Here is a 21,641-nt window from a genome sequence, read left to right as displayed (position 1 = left end):
GGGGAAGAAAGTTTTCAGTTTCACCATTCTCCCATGTACCAGGTTTGCGTCCTCCCCCTCCTCTGTATGACTGCTAGCTATACTAGCATACCATTTACCAACTCTGGCTTCAGGGGCACTGTTCTATCATAGAATAGAATCATAGAACAGTAGGGGTTGGAAGGGACCTTTAGAGATATGTAAGTCCAGCCCCTTGCAGAAGCACATCCACCTAGATCAGGTCGCATTGGAATGTGTCCAGGTGGGTCTTTAAGCCCTCCAAGGAAGGAGACTCCACAATCTCCCTGGGCAGCCTGCCAGGGCTCCCTCACCCTCACTGTGAAACAGTTTTTCCTCATGTTTAAATGGAACTTTTTATGTTCCAGCTTCATCCCGTTACCCCTTGTCCTGTTGCTAGATACTGTCACAAAAAGGGATGCTCCAAACTCCTGCCACCACTGTGAATATCCTTTTGAAACAAAAGGATCCAGAAGGCTTGTGAAGATTGCATAAAAAATTATACATCAAAAATTAAGTTTTCATAAACTGCTTTACTCATTTTACATTATTTTCCTGTGGCATATAAAATGATGTTACAAAATCAAGTTTTATTTGCCAAATAAAGATAAAGCAGATGTTAATAAGCTACTTCAAGTATTACTCCCGCTCATAACTGCCACAGTAAATAGAATTTGCTCTGTTAGAATATGTTTTGGGTCTCATTCTCCCAACATTCTCTAAATTGCTGTGGATGCCACAGCTACCAACCAAAACATTTAACAACCTACAATATTTACTTCAAATGCATTACATAATATTTCCTTATCAAAAAGCAACAATTTTAAAGCTCAGGGAACTCGCTATTAAAACAAGATTTATATGGTAGAAACTGTCCACGGTTCCATCCCCAGAGTGTGAAATTAGCAACTGAGGGGAGATTTCACAGGAACTTAATCTGAGTGCAGGGCTATTGCAAAGGATTTGCAATTTTGCTCTCTTTGCCAAATCCTTCATATTTGCAAGCTGCTGTAGTTGTTCATGCAAAGCAACAGATAATCAGAAGTATCTAAAGCTTTTTTACATTTATATTGAACGTGGATCTCTTTTTTTCTCTATCAGCGTGTATCTAATATCTTATGCATTGCAAGGTCATATCTGAACTAAGCACTGGGGCAGTTCCTAATACCACCAGTTTAAAAGTGCTTCTGATTGCATGTTTTAATACAATTCTAGAAATCTCTTTGACTTTTGTCTGCAGCTGGTATCATAAAGAGATGCAGAATAAAGAAGGTAGGAGGTAAAGTTTGAAGTTCAATGTGTAAGTGAATGATCAGCATCTGCATTTTAATTTTTATGGGAAATGCACATTCCTTTAATAACAATTCACAATAAATTAAAAATAATGAATTCCAACTTTCTGTAACACACAGATCAACACATGGAAACATATGGATTGCTTGGACAAATGACCACAGCTACAGCAACACTACAAGATTGGCAAGGCTATTCCCTGCACTAAGCATGCCTCGGCTAAATGCCAAGAACATACACATGCATTCACTTGTGGCTCAGTCAAGCATTCTGACTGCAGACCTAAAAGGAGACCTCAGATTTACAGTATACCACAGTCTCTTCTATGCTGTTCAGAAAATTCACCAGCTAGAGCCGAAACACAGCATCTGAAATACAGCATCTGAGAACAAAAGAAACCACAGCACTGTACAACAGGGAAGGGAGCAATGCATCTCCTGGATCTACTAGGTTCTCCTCATTACTCATTTTGAGTTTTAACAAAAAAAAAAACCCCACACAAAGACACATAGGAAGACGATTACTTGTGGCACCAGCATCAACAAACACAGTAGAGTACATCTGCCTAAATGCCAGATTTCTTCCTGATCACTGAACAAAAAGTCTTCAAAAAGAAATGATCTAAAGAGGTAAGACTAAGTGCCTTTTCATATTTAAGTATACTAGTGCAACTGTACTGAAGTCACTCGACTCCAAATTAATACCAGGGCAAGAATAGAATATGTCATAAATAGACTAAAAGTGGTATTAACCTCATGGTCCTGACAGCTAGCTCTCCTCCCACCTTTCAAACCAAGAACATTTTTCCATACATCATCACCTCCATTTACCGAGTTTTACTCTGACAGTCAAAGTGTTATAGAAAAGCGACATTAGCAGGCTTCAACACAGTTGGATGGGGAAACAGAAAAATGGAAATTATTCTATATATATACAAAAGCTGAAACCATGAAAACTAATTCAACAAAATTTGACACAGTCATGCTGTAGTCTTTCCATAAAGATTCTGAGTAAGGTATTTTTTTTGCACCACTGTGGCTTAGGAAAACACAGTTGTTGGAGATGTTTCCTTAACTAGTGTTATCTTGAGCACCTGCACAACCTCGAGAGGGCATTAATGTCTTGTTAAATTCTGCCTTATAGAAAAGTGGCTTAACAGAAGTTGCTTGAATTCTGCATTATGTGTTGAAAACTTGGCAAATGAACTTCTGTCCTGCTTACAATAATCAGGGAGCACCAAGAGGTGAAAAGAGGAAAAAGGGGGAGATGAATATTAAAAGCTTAGTGGTTTGTTTTAGAGATTTTGTGTATATTGTTTAAAAAGAAAACTGTAACATTATAGATTCCAATACATTAAATTTGGGTATATTAATGGAATCAGTATGCAAAACCAGACAGCACTAACATCCTGTGTTGCTTACATCTAAAGCTATATGCCAATTCACATTTTAACTTCCAGGACAACAGACTTTGAAATGATATTCATCAGTCTAAACAAGCAGATTCACAAATGCCATTAACAGACTATTCAGAGTTATGTTTGCAAGACCAAAATCCAATTCTGGTTTATTTGGGGGTTTTTTGGTGGTTTTTTTCTGCCCAAATGGGTTGTGGAGATTTCCTCAAAACCCATCTGGATGAGTTTCTGTGTGACTTACTCTAGGTGGCCCTGCTCTGGCAGGGTGGTTGGACTGGATGACCTTTTGAGGTCCCTTGCAATTCTTAAGATTCTGTGGGGTTTTTTTTTTGTTAGTTTGCCTCTTTTTTTGATGCATTTGTCTTTAAATAAAAATTTAGTACTGGACTGTTCTTCCATTACAGTGTTTATACTTCAAGAGGAATGATTTTCAAGCACAAATGTATGAGATTACCTTCCTCATACTATACCTATACTGCAGAAGACTTATTTTCAGTCTTTGAGGCAAACAGAGGTATTATCTACATTCTCTTGAAGTGTTCCCACTGTAGGCAGCAACAGTTAAGTTTCCCGTAGGTGTCAATGTAAAAGCACACCAAGAGAGGAAATCAAACAACAGAAACTCTGAAAATTTCAGTTAAGCATTTGAAATAAAGAACCACTGGGAAGGTATTTGCTTTTCTATAAACAAAATAAGTTTAGAGAGGCTATTTCTGATGATGCTCGTCAGGTGTTATATGAACTCCATTGTGATCATTCAAAACACTTTTTAGAAAGCTCTTTTCCCATTTTGCAAACACACAATCAAAGCCATATTCACTGAACAGCATTTCTATAATTTCTTTCTGAAATTCTATTTCAGAAATGTTTTGCTTTTTACTTCAACTTACTTATGCTTTCATAACTTCATCTTCAAAAGTTGATCGTAATTCACTGCATTACAATGCAAGTTCTTCAGAAAATACTTGTAACAGATGAATACAGACTGCCACTTCAAAAGAGGGCAAAACTATTTTTAACCACAAGAATTAATCTGAACACATACCACAGGAGAACATTATCCAGAGAACAGTATAATATACTAAACACATTTTTCTTAGTTGGACTCGAAAGAACTCAAGTTAGACCTTCAGTCTGATAATGTTCTTACACTGGTTCAATAGCACTGATTGCAGATTTGTACAAATTAATAGAAACATCACATACATCTACATTGGAATAACTTCCCTTATTGATTTTCTTTTAAACACAAGACAATAAAGGGATACAATTAAGCTTAAGATTTCAAGTATCTGAAGAGCACATTCCCTCTCTTACAAAAGCTTGTGATTTGGTTCCTCTCAACCACTAACCAAGAGAAGCAATTCCCTTATAAATTTATGAATAAGGGAATTACACTGTGTGTAATTCCAATCTTCTCAGTCACAGTTGCTTTTTTCTTCTGGCAGTAGCAATACTCAGAGGTGAAATAGGGAAAGGACCCATGGAGACCACCAACAAGTCTGAAATCCTGTTAAACCACTAACAATACCAAAACTAACAGACCTTGACAGAATAAGCTCATAAACAGAAAAGACCAGGGACTAAGCTGCGGGGCACTGTAGCTCCCCTTGTACATAGAATTTCCTGTACTTTCTGATGACTAACAGAAAAAGTTTTCATTTGCAAGATGCTCCAGTAAAGAGGGAGGGATTCAATATCTTGTGATTTAAAATTGCTTTTATTTAGACTATTTATTTAGACTACTTTCAAGAAAAACAGAACAGCACAGAGGGTTGTCCTTTGCTTCTTCCTCTGCCACAAGGAAAAACAAAACCAACACAACCGAGGAGAATATAGGATACTTTGTCATCATTTAAGTTCAGGCACAAAGCCACATTGTAACAACATAACTAATCATAACTTCAGTGTTATTTCTACAAAGTCATGTAATTTTCCTCACAATAAGAGGGAGAAGGATTGCAGTGCCCAGTAGGATATGATGTAATGGATCCTTTACACAGAGCCTCTTAGAAGAGATGAGGAAATTGGTTTAACACCAGATAGAATAAACATGAAGTCCTATTTGGATGGCAGTGGTTTCACAGTAAGTGATAACATTTGTACAGTCTTGTCTCAGGAATGTTTTTTCCATTTTTAATGGTTTTAACAGGTAACAAGAAAACTGGGACAGATAAAAAAGAGAATGCAAGTTTCCCTCAGCTGGTGGAGGTAGCTGGAGGTATTAAAATTGTAGAGCATACCCAAGGCACAGAGCCTGCTTATTTTGTCTGGTGCTCTAAAGCCACCTGGCTGAACAGAGTAAGTTCCCAAGAATCTGGTAATGGAAAATTCTCCTCAGCCTCTCAGTGTTACATATTTGCAATATATGATCATCAGAAAGTGATTCTTAGGTCACAAAATGTCCCAAGATAAAACAAACAAGTGTCTAAACAAGCATCCTATAGCTCAGCAAAACAGTCCAAGCTTCCATACTCCTCCAAACCTGTTTACATGGCCAACAAGACTCCAGATTCCTGTACCACTATTTCCTTCTCCTCTCTGCCCAACAGCTAGACTGTAGTATAAGGCTGAGCACTGACAAGCTGTTCCTACCTGTTCTTGTTGCTGTCATGTGCAAAATAAAAAAAATAAGGATTTCATTTCTAAAGGAAATTTTTGGTAAAAACTTTGAAGCGACAGACAAAGCAGGAGGGATTGGCTCTAGAACAGCTGATTCTCAAGACCTCAGCCTGTAAGTAGTAGACATTCTATGTATCCAAAAAGGTTCAGGTTGTTTTGGACTATGCATTAGCCAATAAATTTACAATACAGACTGTAACTACAACTGGGTGTGGATAATCATTCTGCCTTGCTCAGCCAGTTGGTGTATCAGTGTAACTTCATTTCCTGAAAAAGAATGTGTGCTTTATCAATGAGCCCACCCAGTTGCCACAGAATCCTATTTGCATCAGAAAAGTGGTATTCAGATCTGCTCTTAGACAAGAACTTGATTATTACTATTTTAGGGTTATGTTCAGATTTATTTGCAAGATATAGCCACGCAATAATGAAATTGAATTAGTTGCAAACTTCCCTACCAGTGTCTGTACTGGTTCTAGTTTAATTTAAAGCATGCAGAAGACAGGAGTCTCTGGGAAGCTGCCAACAATAATGTCCTCCTGCACGTTAAGCAAATAGTTTGTTTCCTCCACAGGAGACAGATCAATACTCAAGAAACAAAAACAAAACCAAGAAAAGCTAAAACCTTAGTCATGTAAATCAGGGCGGAGGAAAAATGAAAGAAAACCCCTCATTGGCATTCTACAACTTCTGCAGACCCCTATGGCCCATTAGCTAATTTCTATTAAAACACACAGCTCTAGAATAATAAATGCCAGTGGCACATTTCTAAAGGTTTGTGGCAATTGAAGTAAACATGTCCCTGTTCCCAGGACACCAAGAGACAGAAAATTAACCAGAGGTTAACTGGGTCATTAGCTAGAGCACAATATAGGTCACTGCAGATTTAATTTAGTTTGTATTCAGCTAAAGAATCAAATACAGCAACCAGTTCTCACAGCAGGAAAACAAGTAACTTATCAGCATGTTAACGTATCTTGGATACCAAGACACCAAGTCTGTCATTATGATTCATACCACTTTTAACTAACTCCACATTATTCTGATGAAACAAAGTACGGTGTATACACACACAGGCATACAATTCAAAATTGTTCTGAATGCAAGTATGGAAACACACACAAAGACAGAATATTTACCACTGTGTACAGTTTGCTTTTTTTTACATTGGAAAATATTTCTGTAAGGTTTCTCTCCCAAAACACGGCTGGCAAGGGAGTAATTAATACACAAGACTAAAAAAAGTGACATGGCTTAAGAAAAGGTCCAAAACACTGGGTTTCAACATGAGTTTGATCAGTTTGATCTTTAATGCTAAGGGTTCAAACACTTCCTATCAGCAGCCAAAGGAATTATTTCTGCACACTCCAGGAAGTACTAGAACAAACCTATTTGGTGGTCCAGTCCTATCTGCTTGTAGCTCCCTGAACAGACGTTGCCATTTATAGCAGCCACATTTTCTGCTTTAGCTGGAGTCATTCTCCCAGCTCCCTTTCAGTTGAATATCCCTGGCAATATTTTTCCCACATCAACTTTTTTCCCCCCCTCCACCTGGAAATCTCACAATGGCTTGTCCTACATAAGAATCACACAGAAGCACACACCTCAAACACTCTACTTACACAAACATACTGATCTCTAATGTAACAAGTCCTTGAACTTTGAGAGGTCTTATCAGGAGGCAAGCACTGCAAATCAGAATCTGTGAGACTGTCAGACAGCGATGGTGTATGCTGAGAACAGTAAAGACAGCTGAAAAGACCAAAAGCTTCAAACTTTTTTTGTTCAAGTCCTTCCACTCCTGTCTCCCTTTAACTTCTTGCAAAGATGATTTAAAAACATATCCAGTTTTACCTCCAAAAGTTATTCTGTTTTGAAACAGCATGTGTTAAGAACAGTCCGAGGTGTACCAACTACACCAGCAGGTTCTAGGGTATCTTCTCTGTTCCATTATCACTGAACAAGCGTTACCATTCTCTAGAATTTTCTTTTGGTGATGATCAAGTCTCCATTTGATTCTTCATATTTATTCTTCACTGAAATCCTAAGTTACCATTATTAAATATCACTAAATTATCAGTGTGCAGAATACAAACATCTGCCTGAAAATGGTCATGCAAAATTTGGCTACATTACCGCTTTTGAATTTGAGCTTATTTCCTCTCTCTATAGACTCCGCAAGCTTACAGAAAGTCCAAGCGGCCACTCACACTTTCATAATGAAGCTAACTAATCTCTATTTCTTTTTAATTGATTGTCTCAGATCAGTAAACTAAAGATCAGAGTTAGAAGTGTCCGGACAACTTCTTGGAAATTTTATACACATTTTGTAGGTTTTGGCATTTCTTTTCCTGTATCTCAGCTCTCAACAAAAACAATGGTAAACTTGGGGGACATTATTACAGTTTGGTACACCACAACACGTCCCACTGAAGCTTTACAAAATCAAAGCAATCTTTCCTCCTCCTACAGTTGGCAGTGCTTGCAATATACCTAGAGGGAAAAAAAAAGGTGCACTTCATGATCCAAGTGCATGAGCTTTAACTAATGGCAGGTGGTTCTTACAGGCAGAACAATGCTAAATCAAGCGACTGTGTACCCCCATCTTCCTCCTTAGGTATTATTGTTTCATCTGTGTTCCAATATATTTTTAAGTATTTAAACAGAGCAATTTGATTTTCATCTAAGCCATTCATAAGAAAAATAACTGTAATGAGTGATTTTGGTATTTTTTTCCTGTCTTAGTAGTATCAAAATAGGCTAAGATGCATGTTTTCCATGACAACACTTGAATCCTCAGATTAGAGATTAATAATGTATCACACATACTGATGAATGCATGATTCATGAGAGACACAAACGACAAGTTCTATTTAGAGCTTTGTATGGTCATGAATAGAACACTAAGATGTATACACTGGAAGGCACAAAGCAAAATGTGCAATTTGCTAGGAGAAAAACCTGCCTGTGTACGGATGTTAGATCATGTTTTGCACAACAAAATATTTGCTCAAAAAATAAAGCTGTCAAGCAATAGTCCAGTATTAGGAGCCATGTTTTGTGTCAGAGATGTTTGTGTATTGTTGCAAATGTAGACTGCATTGCTGTTTGGTGACTTCTCTTAAAGCTACATCTGCTAGAAATTAACTAAGATTAAAAAACATGACTTTGTGCATCACTTAATCTTATCTTGCACAACTGTAGAAAAAGCTCAAAAATTTGTACCTTAACAGCTCAAAGAACAGAAGCAAAAACACATATGTGGTTTTACACTGAAGTATAATGGATTTCAAACCAAATGTGTCTTTTTTTTTTAAAATTTTCCTTTTTATTCCATGTCATGCATGAAATGGAACAAAAGCAAGAGCTCAAGTACTTTTAAAAAACAAGATTTGCTACAGTAGAATTTTTTTGATGTTTATTATAAGCACAAAGCTTTCCAAGAATTCAGAAATAGATGGTATCTGCACTAGGAGCTTGTAAACCTAATGTTTTCCTTCTTGACTCCTTACAGAGCTACAGAAACGTGGCTCAGGGAGTTCTCATGCTGAAATTTGTAACAAGATCCTAATTAAAAAAAAAAAATCAATAAAATCAATGTTTAACTAAACTGATTTCTGTGGTACTACCCATCCTAGCTTCATGACCATGTGAATACACAACTTCTCCAGGAAGGTGTCTAGAGCAGATGACATGAAATGTAAAAGCACTTCAACATCAGAGGTTCCACCAACCAAATCATCACCCTATACAATAGGGCCTCCAAACCATATGCTCTAGTGTCACTACTTTACTGTAATTGTTTGCAGTTTCTTTTCCCCCCTTTCTCCAATAGATCATGTGTGATGCTCAGTAATATCCAAAACTTATAGCCAACTATAGCCATCTTTTTAGAATACAGCAGAAAATCAACCTGTGAAACAAAGTTTACAAAAAGGTATTCATGGGAAATCAGTCTGTTTCAGCTCTTTGCCTGCTAAGAGTCAAAGAACCCCTACCATATTCCAACTTCAACAAAATCACCTTCATAGTATACCTAGTACATGTGTAAGTACTAAGATAAGCAATTTTAATTGCTGCTTCTTCTGAACACAAAGTTCACATGGGACTTAGAATACAGGCTTTTTTATTAAATAAAGGAGCACTTGTTAATGGAAAGCTAAGTCATGGAGAAAGTTCCTCTGTAACTTTCATATACCTTAGTGGAAATGTTATCTTTGAATCTGCCAGTTTTGTGCCTAACAAAAAATTTACACTTTTTCAGCGGCTGTCTTTTTATTTTTCTTATTCTAATCACAGTTACTCAACTATCTTAAAGCTAGTTCCTGCCTCTTCATATCACTTAACTCATCCATACTCAGTGCTATGAACTACCACTCAGAAGAAAGCTTCAGGAGTCTTTGTGAAGATCACAATCCAAAAACAAGTGCCCCCAGTCTGTTAAAATGGTAAAATGGGTTCAAGTTAGTGGAAAGATACATTTACAGGCAAATAAAATCCATCAAGTATTATTAACCACAACAGTGTAAGCACTATATAACTTGTAGAACTTGCTGAGCCAGAGGGACTTGGCAATAGCATGGCTCTCTCTACCTTTGTAGAGAGCATGCTTAAGTGTCTATTATTGGCCACAATCAGAGATAAAATACTGCACTTGACAGATCTTTGCGACTGCCTTGCTTGAGTATGAGAATACCAGATTAGATCAGTGTTATCCATCTTCAGTGTCCTTGGTACTATTTTTACTTTAAAAATATCTATATAGAAACCTCAAAAGTAGACCAATAAAATACATGGCAATTTATTTTCCAATTTACATTGAAACAAACTGAGGTACTCTGTTGTTCAAATGGTATCATCATCACCACCTTCAGTATATGCATTATAGTATTGCTTATAAAATCAACTCAAAATAGAAAGTCTTGAAACAGTTACACAACATCATTGCCCTACTTAGTAAGGCAAAAATGAATATTTCCCGTCCCCAAATACGAACGTAGCATGCCACAGTAGCCACTTTCCTAGCTACATCTCTTGTTCTACTATAATTTAGAATGACCAACTACTTACACATTGTAACACAACACATTGTTCTAAAGAAGCAAAGGCAAAAGAAATGACTTAAATCTTGACATATCAAAAGAATTCAGCCAACTGCATAGTATTGAAAGGGGTTTTTTATCTCAGCCTTCTGTTTCCCACAATTTATGTGCCAAGAATAGGTTTACTGTAATCTAGTGATCATATCCTACTTTAGAAATAAGATGACAAGTTCATATCTGCAGTAAATAGTTTCACCTTGGAACTCTATTTAAGGCTGCTACCACAAAGAACAGCTGACATGTTCTTCAGAGGCTTCCTCTTTAAGTGCAATAACTTTTCTATCAGTGGTTTCTACACAACACATGCTTATGAAGGAAAGAGGATAATACAGAACAAGTTGAGTATGTTCTTTTGTCAACAAGGGATAAAACAATGGAACAAATAAACTTTGACTATTTCCTTCACAACACGATGCAATGTTAAAGATACACTTAGGCAAGTGAAGTCTGACAGTTATTCTTCTTAAGGCTACTGTAAGAGCAGCAACAGAATCTGGGATCAAAGGTTCAGAGGAAGTTACTTCCTCAGCTGCTGATCTTTCCCTGTCAGCCAAATGCAGTCAATGAATACAACAAACTTGAACATTGTTTTGCAATGTCATAGGCTACTCTAGGTTACAATCTTTCTAGAGGTAGGCTGAGTTCAGTTAAAAGTAAATTAAGTTTAATAAATAGAGGGCAATACTTTTACCTTTTTTTTCCCCCTCTCCCCACAGATGACTCATTTCCTCTGATTGATTCCTCTACTGGAAACATTTCTTCAGCTTGTCAGAATAGTCAAGTGCTGGATTGCACAATACAATTTTCTGGGAAGCTGACATATGCTCAAACATTTCATTATAATTGACTTGGACTTAACAAGCTTAGTTTGTGGTGTGCAAAATAAATCAAAACTAGACAGATAATTTTCTCTTAGTGTTTAAGGAAGGGACGGGGAGTAGAGGAAATCAACAGTATAGAAACTGGCATATCATGATTCAATGTTTTTAAACTCTAGCCTGTAAATTGTTTCAGCTACTTCTGAGATTTCTTTTTCTGATGAGACAGTGTGATCAACAGTCAAATGAACTGAGTCATCCAGACAAACCCATAGAGTGGATTTTTAAAAATCAGGTTCTGGAGTGACCAGACATTTGAAAACCATTTAACAACCTATGAAACTTTCAACTTTTCTCAAGTTTGGGTTTTGTTGGAATTTTAATTAAAAAGCATAACTAAAAATTCGCTTAATGCCATATCACATAACTTCTGCATTCCTTAGGATCTGAGATGTATGTGCTAGATGCCAGTGTCAAGATACTTAATTTACATGGCTGACAAACATTTCTGTGAGGACAATCAGCACACTGTAAAACTGAGAGCTTCATTTCGGTTTGTTTTAAATCAACATCACTTTCCAATAGTTGGGAATTTGTCACATGTAAAAAAAAAGGAATCAACTTCTTAGTTCACTAGACTGAACCCTGGCTATAGTTTGTCTTTAAGATTTTAGTCACACTGTTTCTATTGTACACTGCACATCAGGAATTAAAAGTATGGATCACTGCTCATGTAAGATAAACTAATGTTTTATTATTCATCATTGAATAGATCTAGAGGGGTTTCCTGAAGAAACTGTCCAATCCATCTAGCTCTCACAGACACATCCAGCTACACTGAGCCCTTCTGGCCTCTGTTATCTACCCCTTAAACCTCCAGAGGTTTCAAATACCTTGCAAAAATCTATTCCACATTTGCGAATAAGAAGCTCTTCTGGCTATGTAATCTCTAGTGAAACTTAAGGGCATTATTTCTTGTCCTGTTTCCAACAAATAAGATTATTCCCTTCCTCTTTTATATTTGATGCATCTGAAAACTCCTGTCTACCTCCAGTCTTGTCCTTCCTAGGCTAAACATCAGTCTTCAGTCCTTCTTCATAGGTCACATTTTCCAGGGCACTTGTGGATTCTTGTTACTTAAATCATGTAACCATGTGTGCAGAAAGGGCTCCTCATCAACAGAGTAAGGGGGAGGGGGGTGTGGTTGGGAAATTCTGCTATTCTTTCTTTCATTGTCATCTCAAAGCTGGTAAAGAAATGAAGATTAAATCTATATTTGGCAGCATAAGTAATTTTTAATGCAGTGTTTCTGAAGTAGTTTTGCTCACATCATTGATGACATCATCCCTTCACTGCACTCACTTGCAAAAGTCACCCTGTTCGATAAGCCAGTATTTCTGGTTTTATTTCTTTGATAATTTGTAAGACAAAATCTATTCTGGAGTGCTTTCAGGGCAAAATATCACCAATGAAAAACATGATTTTGGCAGAAATTCTTAAACAACTCAGTTGAATATTTATCTGTCATGCACAACACACTTCTCAGCTGCCCTCACTCCCTGTGCTTTGGCTTATGCTGCCAAGTCATCCCAATGCACACAAACGGGACACTTTTTGGATGAAAGTGAGCAAGAAGATGTACCTACGACAAAAGCTAATTCAAATTCAGCTGAAAGGGCCCAACTGGTATACAGAAAAATACCACAAAACACATAGCATGGGTGTCAGGTGCTCAGCACCAGCAATCTGTTCTACAGGGCTGCTTGAGTTATTAGTAATGCAGATTAGTATCTAACTGCATGTTAGCTGATGAAGGATGAAACATCTTATCATATGCTAATATGTAAATCAAGAACTCAAATTTAGTATTAGTAATTTCTCTGCTTTTATACAAAGTTTTCTTGCCACATAAGCACAGTCTCCATTAAATTTCTTCACACATGTAATTAAATGAACCTAGTTTATCTGTCATAGCAGTCAAAGAAAACACCAAATGCCTTGGAAGTTTCAGCTTCACCATCTTTTCTCTGTAGGTTCTTTAACTTTGAACTAGGAACGCACACACACACATGCACATACATACACTTTCAGAAATTAGGGTTATGTACAGGCTGCAGAGCCTTTGTTTTCCCTTTCTACATGCAATGCCTTAAGTTATTAAAAAGCACTCTTTCTGCTTTGAGATGTCATTCATCAGAGACGTTGCTTCAGCGTGGCTTCTGCTTGACTGCTCACTCAGTTCCAAAAAACCATGTAGTGTAAAGGCAGGGTCAACAGTTAACAACTGCCACACTACGTTATACATGCAAAAACAAAAATGTTTTCTGATTTTTTTACAATAGCAGAAAAGACCTATTTTATCTTTAGTTATCTGAAAGCAAATTTAAAAATAAACCAGTTTCAAGCCAGTAGCCTCACAGTGGTTTATTTCTTCAGAACACCACAGACATTATATTCTTTATTTGGCTACCTTCAAAAGTCTCCACAGACACTATTAAAAATCCCCAACTCTGGTAGAACAGTAGATTGGAGACAGGAACAAAATAAAGATACTAACTTGAAGGTGACTCGCATCTGAAATTCCATTTGGATACCTAACTGGTCCAATCAGGAAACAGGATTTGAGGCAGTAGATTCAACACAGAGATTGCATTATAACTATGCTGGATATTTTTCTATGCAAGGGAACTCCTGATTTTTTGCCTTAAAGCAAAATAGAAATGGCAGGGGACTGGAAATAGCCAAGCATCTGGCCTAGAGGTAATTATTTTAGAAGTATTTGAATAATAGAAAATGTAAGAATCAGACACCTGTCACTCTTCGTTTAGTCAAGTCCTGCTGTTGGCTCTAAACCCACTGTAATAAATCTAAGCTAAAGTATCAGTGACAGGAAGAAGAGCAAAAAGCCTTGCTGCTCATCATGAGGCTTAAAACAGTGCTCAGAAATTACTGCCTTACAGCACAGAAGTAGTGAAGGCTTCAGGCAAGTAAAGCCTACCCTGGAAGTCTAGATTTTGAGTCCCAGTTCCTAATGGAATTTGTGTTGGTAATTGACAGGTAGAGACCATGTCTGCAACTCAGCTGACTGCCCAAGTGTAAACATTATCTCCTGCTCATGGATGAAACACAGAAAACTGGCAATATGCTGGATCCTTGCAAAGAAATAAACTTCATCTAACACAACCTGCAGATACTTTATCTCTCGTGGTATTGCCTTCACCTGTGGCAAGGGGTTTTTGGAAAGCAACCAGTGCTAAAGTACCTGATATTTGACTGAAAACAGAATCAAAGAATGCCTTGAAGTAAGGGACTTATGCTTATCCTTCAGTTGCCTATGGCAAACTCCACTTCACTCCACGTAAATCAGTCTTTTATGGTGTAAGATTTGTACCCAGCTGAACTCAAATATTTTTGGCAACAATTCCACATCCACAAAAGCAATGGGATGAAACTCACCAGGGTCTTTAAGCATATATTAAGTTTTCCTGTTACATAAGGAGTTTAGAGTTTTCTGTACTGAAGAATCTATTTTATGGCCACTAAGAAGCACACAATTTAAAAAGAATTCAGTCACCTTTCAGTATTGTCTAGTCGAGACAACCTCCACAGCTGCACTCTTCCTCACATGGATGATTTATACGTGCTTCCTCATTAACAATGCACATATTTTTAAACCACTACACTAGGTATGAGAATTTCAGAAGTTACCTGGAACTCAGCTCCCCTATAGGTTCTCACAATCATATCAGAAATGCAAGTTTTAATGCCTTGAGAAAAACAGAAAGTTTTCTTACAGGTAAACTCATGAGATCACTGGATTTATTGAACTGTGTTACTTATTTTAACAGCTAATTGTAATTATTTAATGAATGCAGAGGCTTCAGGCATTGCCTCCTCAAAATGATTTTAAATAAGTTTTCATGTGATAGAAATGCAACAGCCTTTTTTTGTCATTGTACTTATAACAGCATTTAATGAAGTCAGCCCCATATTCTTGCATCCCATCATTATTTCACAGATACATCTGCAAAAACTCACATTATAAATGCAATTCATTTTGTTATGAAGAGTGAAAAACATACCAAAGAGAGACTAAATACTGCAGTGTCCTCCACGCCATGTCATTCTCAGTCTAGGAACATCCATCAGGTAAGAAGTAACCTAGTAAAAAAAGACAAAAAAAGACCTAATAAAAAAAGCATATTCAGAAGACAGCATCATTTTCATGGTACTTTAGCAAGTCATCTTAGAATGCTATGGTCTGTGTACAGAACTTCCAGTTGTCTTTTCTGAGGGTGCTTTTAGATGACATAGAATTTTTCTGGAAACTCTCTTTCTCTTAATTTCATACCAGTGAAAATTAAAGAAACAACACACTAAATCCTGCATAAATGAATATCTACATGTGCTGAAAAACAGGAATAGTAGCAGTGCCTCTTTGCAAGACTGCAATTAATATTTAAGACACTACAATGCTCCTACTCCCTGAACTGCTGAACAGTAATGGAGGGATATGGGGTTCTAACAAGTACACCTTCAAAGTAACAATGTAGGAGGCATTATCTATTTACACCTCAGCAATTCAATCAAGTACAACCTGATCAGAGAGGGTGGACTTAAAAAAAGGGATTGCCGGAGTTCAGCCAACCTACATCTTTGCACTAGGGGAGAAAGGAGGTGTGTAGAGCTCTTGTCCCTTGCTGATGTCTGTCCAATCTGTTAAACTTCTCATAAGGTTTCACAACTGTACTGTGCACTCCTGTTCTTTGAAATGCAGCACAGTAGAAGACCAAGTTCATTGCAAAATGCAAACACATAGTGCATGTTCATCCTGCCAGCTTCGAAATACTATAAGCTTATTATAAGGACACCTTGCTCAAGATCATTAGAAACAAGTAACACAACACAATACCTTGTTTGTAAGGGAGCAGAAAGAAATGACAGGCTCTCTCAAAGTCTTAGGTCCCACAGAAATAACAAATTTTATCTAGCTTATCTAATTCCAGGAGACTAGTTAGGTCTTTCCTTATTGGGGCAATAATTATTTTATATCATAGATCATTTAACTCCTTTCCTCTAGGTTTCTCCTAGGGAGTACTTGTATTGTTTTCAGGACAGATCCTTAAGAGGAAAGAATGATAACATTTGACAGTTTCCAACAATATGGGATGAAAACCAGATGTTCAATCTCTAAACACATAGCCAAAGACTTACATAAAGTATTTGATTTCAGGTTGAGCTTTTAAGTATTACCAGAGCCAAAGTGCTCTGTCCATCTCCTGGTACCAAAATATCACAGGGCATACAAGACACTTTCCTGCACAAAACTTGCCAAATTCAGGCTCTATTTCCATTCTCTCTCCCCTTCCCCAGTTCAGCATTCATTTAAAAATCAAAGTATTCCCTTTTTTTTTAAAGGTCCTGTTGTGCTGCAGAATATTTGCTTGCTTAAAATACTTGGTTTTGAATCAGACTTAAAAGTTCAGTATACAGCTGCACATCTCAGAGGTATCCAAATAACTATGAACATGTCAGACTGTGCTTGGCTGTTAGTTACTTTAGTACACATCCAAGAACAGAGGCATCAGATATTCTACTCATCAGCCAAATTTTGAAAAAAAAAAACCCTTAAAAATCTGGTTGTGTGCTTTGGGGTGGATTTTTTTCCAATAGGGTTTTAACAACCCTATAGGCTTGCTGCTGCAAAATCTGGCTTCCAGAGAAAGGGAAGAAAGATATTGTTGGTAGCTAATCAAAACTTAAATCTTTCAACCTTCTTAAGATTTTAAAATTTAACATAACAGTTACTTTAATTGCCTGCAATATCTCTATTCTTGCAAAGATTGGCAAAATGTTTTGCATCTGTGAAAATTAATGAATGTAATTTTAAAATATCAAGTTTCTCTGGTTCCTTGTAAACTGCAGCAACAGTACAAGACTGAACTCACAATATAGTTTTATTTCTGGATAGCACAGAAACTTCAGGCATGGCTTTAATGAGATAAACAGCAGTGGCTGAAGTACAGTACTCCATCACACTTTAGAACATTGGCGAGGAAGCAAGAAAATTTCCTCATGAATTGCAGTAGGTAACAAGCTACTGCAAATACATTGCATAGTTGAAGCTTTTATGTTCTGAGGCCGATGAGTTAGTACTCTAACTTGACACTACAAATCTTTATACAGTTTCAAACAAAGAGTAAGAAAGTCACAAGGATCATCTGAAACTAGATTAAGCCTTTCCCTAAAGCCACAGTAAATATATTCACCAGTTAACATACAAGTTTGGATTACATGTAGTCATCTGATGGAAAAGGACGTAATATGTAAGCCCTTATCTTAATCTCTTGCATATGATATAATGTATAATGAATATAATGAATCTTTCACTGCTTAGAGGGGAACATTTTTGTCTTGCCAGAGGACAAATTTCCAAATAATGGTATTTACATTTTCCTACAACCTGTAATTTTCTCATTTATCATTTGTCAGGGCCTAAAGACCTTTTTCTGAACATAGGATGTTTGCATATGTTTAACGATCCTTTTACCAAACAAGTCTCACTGTCTGAATGAGGAAATTTGTTACTATTGCTGACATTGCTAATTTAACACCATTACTGGGAACAGCTACAGAATCTATATGGTCTTGTACCATAGCTAAACTCTATCGGTTGCAAGTCTGTTCTCCAGCAGACAGCACCAAGAAGATAACCCATGCAAACATCACAAGCAGAAAAATTTAATCAAGTGTTTTAAGATTGCTTTGATTCTGTAGTTAAACTATCAGACAAGTGGAAAATCACTTGATAAAGATTTAGGGGCCCTAATTGGAACTCACTTATCTACGCTCTTAGAGCTGCCTCCACTTTTATCAATGTGTTAAGATTTGGAGTAGTCAGAAAAGAATCCAAGTAGATCACAAAAAACATTTGCATTATGGTATTTCTAGACATATAGCAAGTTCCAGAGATTCATCCAATGAATTAATGGCAGAACACACATTGCAATGTTGTCTTCAGGTGTAACTCTGCCCTTTCAACCTTCTGTATGCACAGCTGAGCTGTATTTTCTAACTTGTCTTCACACTGTTTTCTAGAATACAGCTTTTTAAGAGCAGAACCATGACATTTTCACTTAAGCCACTGAACTCTTCTACACACTTTCTCTGACAAAAAAAGTCATTAAAAAAAAAGAGCCAGATTCTTTAGAAAGTCCTTCAAATGCTGCTGGTATAGGAACACTGGGGAAAGAAAACAAAAAACACCAAAGACAAAAATATCAGCCAGAAATACTCTGGAACCAAGGCATCGTGTACTAAGCAGCAACTACCATTCAGAACTTGCCTCAAACTTGTTTGAGCTCTTATCTGAACAAGTGGATTGAATAGCTCACTGGTGCAGACCATTTCACCCTTTTGCTCACACTTTTTTTTTTTCCATAGCCAAAATAAAAGCATAACAAAGAGGAGTTTTTACAAATATCAAAGTCCAGGAAAAGAAAAAAACCTATTAAGTACTTTGGGAATAATATCACCTTTTCTGACTGAGATTAAAACAAAGAAATATAAACCCTTCCACATTCAAAAAACATCCACAGTAAGAAAATCCCACAATGCCAGGAACCTTGTCTTGAATTCCCTGATTTGTGCTGAAGGCAGTCCAGAGTTCACCTGGACTTCTGAATATAGATTAAAAATAAGGCTGTCCTAGTTACATTAATATTTTGACACTTTTCCTAAACCTGATACTCCTTTTCCCCACCCCCAAAAACCAAGCAGAACAGTTAAGATAAAACTGAGAAAGATGGTAGGGAATTTAGTTTTTGAACAGCACACCAACTCTTCACTGTTGCAGGACATCTTATGAAATGCAAGGATCAACCAAATTCTATGAAGGGGATTGACTTTGAGGACCATCATGATATGTATTATCAGAACATGTCAGTTGCACATGTCAGTTGCACATGTCAGTTTCATTGCCATATAATGAGAAACAATATAAACACTAAACATTAGGGGGAATGTATCTTTATGTAAACTCATTAAAATTACAGTTGAAGAGGGAGAAGAAGAGGAAACTTATATAGCTAGCAGTAAAACAATCACTCCAGTCACATCCTTCAGAGAACTCTTAATCACATCATACTGTAGTGCCTACGTTCTTAAAGCATGGCCCACCATGCTTAACATCTCTCATATACATTGAGCATAAAAGCTGCAGATTAATTTTGGAAGGCAGCTGACAGCCAATTGAGGGGCTTTTCACAACTACAGTCTGATGGCATGAGAAGACATTCACTATTAATAGCAAAAACATTACTTACTACCACAGTAAAAGTAAAGAAAAACCATCATATTTTAAACACCAATCTATTAAACTTAACATTAGTCACAGAAAAGCAAGAGCCTACGTGCATTCATTCACATGTCTACAGATTGGAGAAGGCAAAGTAGATGCCACAGACACTGCATCTTGACATGGTTTCACATCCATACATCACGCTTCAAATAACAAAACAAAAGAATGAAGCTACAACTCTGCCGTGCGTACACCTGGAGCCCTGCGGCCTCGCAGTGCCGGTGAACAGCCCCGCACAGGACCGGGAACCAGAAGTTTTTAGCACAGCGCGCGCTATTTCCCAGCTCAAGCACTGCCTCACTGCGTGACCTTGGGCAAGTCACTTCCCCGCATCCCAGCTCCCCAGCTCGCTCTGCCCCTGCACAGAGCAACGAGGACGAAAACCCGGTAACTATTCACCGCAGGAGACTCTGCACCGGCAGAGCAGGAACAGGGGCGGGGAAGGAAGGAACCGGCGTGGGGGGTTTCCTCACAGGTGATAAAAATCTTCCCGACGCTGATTCAGCCTCCCGCCCAGGGGAAGGACTCCCCCCACACCTCTGTTTCCCTATGGTACGGGTTAAACCGGAGGAGAAGCCGGCAGCTCCGGCTCTCCCGCCCCAAGCGCGGGCAACAGCGGGGGAGCCGAGCCCTCCCGGCCTCCCGCCTCCGCAGCGGAGCCCTCCCGGCCCCCCGCCTCCACAGCGGAGCCCTCCCGGCCCCCCGCCTCCACAGCGGAGCCCTCCCGGCGGCCGCAGCCCGGCTGCGCGGAGGCGGCGTTACTTACGGCACCCGCCAGGCGGAAAATTCACAGGTGGCCCGGAGCCGCCGGCACCCAGCGGCCGAGAGGCGCCCTCCAGCCCCGGGAAGCTGGTGGCCTCAGCAGCCCCGCGGGAAGCGGCCGGAGCGGGGTGCGGGGGTGCGCTGCGCTCCGCGGGCCGCCGCCGCCGCGCTCCCTGCGCGCGGACGCTCCCTCCCGCCCTTCCTCCCGCCCGGCGCGCGCCGCCGGCCAATGCGCCGCGGCCAGCAGCGGCTGGAACCATCTGTTGCGAGGCGCCTCCTCCGGGCGTGCTGCCGCCGCCCCTGGCGCGGGGCTCCCGCCCAGGCACCCGCGCGGAGAGATGGGCAGCTAGGATAAAGCTTCACACGGGATACGTTTCTTAACCCTCTAGGAAGCATGTGTCTCTGCATTGAAGGATCTCAACACAGTTGATATTTATCTTATTGTTACAGAGAGATCTCAGAAGTACTCAAAATGAAATGATTTGGATTATTTGGAGACTCCGGACAGATGAAATTGCCCTTGTGTATGCATGTGCAATGCCTGAATGGAGAATTTGCCCTTGTGTATGCATGTGCAATGCCTGAATGGACAATTTGTCATTACAAATACAGTTTCTATACAGTTATAATTACTATAATGACTAATTAGTTAATGAATATTCCATTAATCTTACAAAGCTATTCTCAAACCTAAGTTATTCCCTTGTATATACTAATCAAAGCTCAATATAAAAATTTTGTGAGATACTGTATCTAACATTACCACAAAGTTTTGTCTTGCTAGTCTAAGAATGTTATTGATTTTATTATTATATAGAAATTCCATCTAATGTCTTAAACCAGTTGTCCTAGGTATGAAATATATGCTCTTTGCGTGCCATCATCAAATCTAAAAGTCAAGATGGTTGGAAATAGAATGATCCATAGGAAAAAAACTGGCCTCGGAAATAGTGAAAATATGAGTAACTTGTTCAGATGTACAAGAAACTTTTACAGTATCCAAAAGCACCTCCAGGTAAGTGATGTCTCAGTCCACTGCTGTAATGAACACTATTGTTAAATATAAAAAGCTATGCCTTAAATTTTGAAGTACTGTTTCACTGTGAAGTCTTGTATTTCAGAAGCAAAACAGCTACTAAAAAGGTTGCTTACCCTTTTAAAAATATGCTCATTACAGTTTCTACTATTTGTGTAGTTTTAAAATATGACAAATTCTCTATACATGCATTATCAGTATCATGTATGTCATGGGTGTGATTAGGGCAGGATTG

General features: G+C 38.3%; 1 protein-coding gene across 2 annotated transcripts in view; it reads right to left on the bottom strand.

Moving 5' to 3' along the window:
* Positions 1-20,538, bottom strand: part of SULF2 (sulfatase 2) — a 130,324-nt gene extending 109,786 nt beyond the window's left edge. For both annotated transcript variants that reach the window (XM_062009247.1, XM_062009249.1), the window contains exons 1-2: positions 20,375-20,538; positions 15,332-15,410 (exon numbers count right to left, since the gene is read on the bottom strand). The gene's annotated coding sequence lies outside the window, so the exon portion shown is untranslated. The remainder of the gene's footprint in view (positions 1-15,331; positions 15,411-20,374) is intronic.
* Positions 20,539-21,641: the final 1,103 nt, after the last annotated feature.

The sequence above is a fragment of the Colius striatus genome, chromosome 16 (assembly GCF_028858725.1).
Source record: "Colius striatus isolate bColStr4 chromosome 16, bColStr4.1.hap1, whole genome shotgun sequence".
In the NCBI taxonomy this organism is placed as follows: Eukaryota; Metazoa; Chordata; class Aves; order Coliiformes; family Coliidae; genus Colius; species Colius striatus.
The sequence above is the reverse complement of the archived record's forward strand: the minus strand, read 5'-3'. Positions and strand labels throughout refer to the sequence as shown.